A 3,857-nucleotide genomic window follows, 5' to 3' on the forward strand; every position below is an offset into this window, starting at 1 on the left:
GGGGCCGGGCTCTTGTAACGCCGCCGAGCGGCGGAGCCTCCGCCTCCCCGCCGGGGTGGGACCAGCCGCGGGCGGCCGCCGCCCCGGGACGGCCCCGGAGCCCCAGAGCCACCGGCCCGCTCCCGGTTTCCGTCCCGGTTCCCAATCCCGCTCCCGGCTCCCCGGTCCCGGTCCCGGGTCTCGGTCCCGGTCCCACTCCCGCTCCCGGTTTTCCGTCCCGGTTCCCAATCCCGGTCCCCATTCCCCAATCCCGGTCCCGGGTCTCGGTCCCGGTTCCACTCCCACTCCCGGTTTTCCGTCCCGGTTCCCAATCCCGGTCCCCATTCCCCAATCCCGGTCCCGGGTCTCGGTCCCGGTTCCAATCCCACTCCTGGTTTTCCGTCCCGGTTCCCAATCCCGGTCCCGGTTCCCCACTCCCAGTCCCCTGGTCCTGGTCCCACTCCCACTCCCAGTTCTCGGTCCCAGTTCCCAATCCCAGTCCTGGTTCCCCGGTCCCGGTCCCAATCCCAGTCCCCATCCTGATTCCCCATTCCCCAGTCCCAGTCCTGGTTTTCCATCCCAGTTCCCAATCCCAGTCCGGTTCCCCAGTCCCACTCTCCTGGTCCTGGTCCTACTCCCACTCCCAGTTCTCGGTCCCAGTTTCCAACCCCAATCCCGGTCCCCATCCCGATTCCCCATTCCCCAGTCCCAGTCCCAGTCCCAGTTTTCCGTCCCAGTTCCCAATCCCAGTCCCGGTTCCCCACTCCCGGTCCCCCGGTCCCGGTCCCACTCCCAGTCCCAGTCCCAGTTCTCGGTCCCAGTTCCCAATCCCCAATCCCGGTCCCAGTCCCAGTTCTCAGTCCCCGTCCCGGTTCCCTGTTCCCGGTTCCCCAGTCCCAGTTCTCGGTCCCAGTTCCCAATCCCAGTCCCAGTTCCCCGTCCCAGTCCCCTGGTCCCAGTCCCAGTCCCACTCCCAGTTCTCAGTCCCAGGTCCCAATCCCAGTCCTGGTTCCCCAGTCCTGGTCTCAGTCCCCTGGTCCTGGTCCCGCTCCCACTCCCGGTTCCAGTTCTCGGTCCCAGTTCCCAATCCCAGTCCCAGTTCCCCAGTCCCGGTCCCCGTCCTGATTCCCCATTCCCCAGTCCCAGTCCCAGTCCTGGTTCTCGGTCCCGGTTCCCAATCCCGGTCCTGGTTCCTGGTTCCCCAGTCCTGGTCCCAGTTCCCTGTTCCCAGTCTTGGTTCCCCATCCCAGTCCCGGTCCCAGTCCCAGTTCCCAATCCCAGTCCCAGTTCCCTGTTCCCGCGGTCCCAGTCCCAGTCCTGGTCCCAGTTCCAGTCCCAGTCCCGGTCCCAGTCCCAGTTCCCTGCTCCCAGTCCCAGTCCCGGTCCCGGTCCCGGTTCCAGTCCCAGTCCCGGTCCCGGTTCTCGGTCCCAGTTCCCAATCCCGGTCCCAGTTCCCCGGTCCTGGTCCTGGTCCCAGTTCCCAGTTCCCCGCTCCCAGTTCTCTGTTTCCGGTCCCAGTCCCGGTTCCCTGTTCCCGTTCCCCGTTCCCCATTCCCCGGTCCCAGTTCCCAATCCCAGTCCCGGTTCCTGATCCTGGCCCAGTTCCAGGTTCCCCAGTCCCAGTCCCGGTCCTGGTCCCCTGGTCCCAGTCCCAGTTCCAGTTCTCATTCCCAGTTCCTGATCCCAGTCCCAGTTCCCGATCCTGGTCCTGGTCCCGGTCCCGGTCCCCGGTCCCAGTTCCCAATCCCGGTCCCAGTTCCTGATCCCGGTCCCAGTTCCCGGGTCACCAGTCCCAGCCCTGGTCCTGGTCCCGGTTCCCAATCCCAGTTCTCAGTCCCAGTTCCAGTTCCCACTCCCAGTCCCAGTTCCTGATCCCGGTCCCAGTTCCCAGTCCTGGTCCCGGTCCTGGTTCCCCAATCCCAGTCCCGATCCCAGTCCCTGCTCCTGATCCCAGTCCCAGTTCCTGGTTTCCAGTTCCCAGGCCCAGGCCCAGTTCTTGGTCCCAGTTCCTGATCCCCATCCCCGTTCCCAACCCCAGTCCCAGTTCCCAGTTCCCAGTCCTGGACCCAGTTCCTGGTCCCGGTCCCAGTTCCTGATCCCAGTCCCAATTCTGGTCCCGGTCCCAGTCCCAGTTCCCAGTCCCAGGTTCCTGGTCCCAGTCTCAGTTCCCAGTTCCCAGTCCCAGTGCCCACTGGAGTTTCAGCTTGGGGGACCCTGGGATGGGACCCCCCCCCAAGTCCTGGAGCCTTTGGGACCCCCCCCCACCCCAACATCCCCCCCCACCCCTTCCCTGGACATTTCCCAGTATGTCCCAGTCTCTCACGGACTGGGGAGGGGGTGCCCCCCCCCCGCTGGACCCAGGTCACCAGTAGAGGGGAGGGACACCCCCCCCCCCCAGGACCCCCCCGGCAGCGCGGCCGCTCCAAGGGGACGTCACCTGCTCCTGGTCACTTCAGTGCCCACCGGGACCCCAGAGCCGCTTCCCAGTTTGGCCCAGTACATACTGGTCCGTGAGATCATTCCTCCCCCGGTTCAGGACCTTCCCCACCCTTGGCCCCCCCCCAGGACCCCCCCCAATAATTCCTCCGGCCTGGTGACGTCCCTCACTGGATCACATTCAACTCGGTGCCCACTGGGACCCCCAGCTCCTCCCCAGAGCCACTTCCCAGTTTGGCCCAGTACATACCGGTCCGTGAGGCTGTTCCTCCCCCAGTGCAGGAGCTTCCCTTTCCTTGAGCCCCCCCAGGACCCCCCCCCAACAATTCCTCCAGCCTGGTGATGTCCCTCAGCAGCTCATGGTCACCTTTGTGCCCACCGGGACCTGCAGCTCTTCTGCAGAGCCGCTTCCCAGTTTGGCCCAGTACGTACTGGTCCATGAGCTCCTTCCTCCCCCAGTTCAGGACCTTCCCTGTCCTTGGACCCCCCCTGGGACCCCCCCTTGGCGATTCCTCCGGCCTCATGAGGTTTCTCACCGGGTCACGTGCAACTCAGTGCCCACTGGGACCTGCAGCTCTCCTGCAGAGCCACTTCCCAGTTTGGCCCAGTACATACTGGTCCGTGAGGTTCTTCCTCCCCCAGTGCAGGACCTTCCCTTTCCTTGCGCCCCCCCAGGACCCCCCCTCACCGATTCCTCCGCCCTGGTGAGGTTTCTCACCGGGTCACATTCGACTTAGTGCCCACGGGGACCTGCAGCTCCTCCCCAGAGCCACTTCCCAGTTTGGCCCAGTACATACTGGTCCGGGAGCTCCTTCCTCCCCCAGTTCAGGCCCTTCCCCGTCCTTAAGCCCCCCCCCAGGACCCCCCCTCGCCGATTCCCCCCCCCCCCCACTGACGTCCCTCCGGCCGCCAGCACCCACCCAGCCCCACGGGGCTCCGTGGGTCTCCGCGCCCCACGGCGCGCCGGTACGCGCCGCGTTCTCCCCCCGGCCGCGCTCCCGGTTATTTATAACCGGAGTCCCGGCTCCGGCCGGAATACCGAAGAAGCCGCCGGTTGTTTATCACCGAACCGGAGCGCGGCGGTGAAGGAGGAGCCGGAGTGGGGGGGAGAAAGAGCCGAAGGCGGCCATGTGCCCCGTTCACCGCGCCGAGCGGCAAGTCCCGACGTGCCGGCGGAGAAAGCCGGACGGGTTTTGGCGATGGAAGGCCGGAGAAAGACCGGCGGTGACGGCCGCGGCGGTGACGGCCGCGGCGGTGACAACGGGGCAGGATCCGGCCTCGGCGGCCCGAGCCAGGCCGGCACATACCGCAGGCATGGCTCATCGCCGGCCACCGCCTCCCCCCTCCGCTTCCCGCTGGCACCGCGCCGGCGAAGCGCCGGCGGCCACAGGGACCCCCCACGTTTTTTTGGGGGGGGTCCCAACCCCACCCACACCCCTTAT

Source organism: Haliaeetus albicilla, chromosome 22 (assembly GCF_947461875.1).
Source record: "Haliaeetus albicilla chromosome 22, bHalAlb1.1, whole genome shotgun sequence".
NCBI lineage: Eukaryota > Metazoa > Chordata > Aves > Accipitriformes > Accipitridae > Haliaeetus > Haliaeetus albicilla.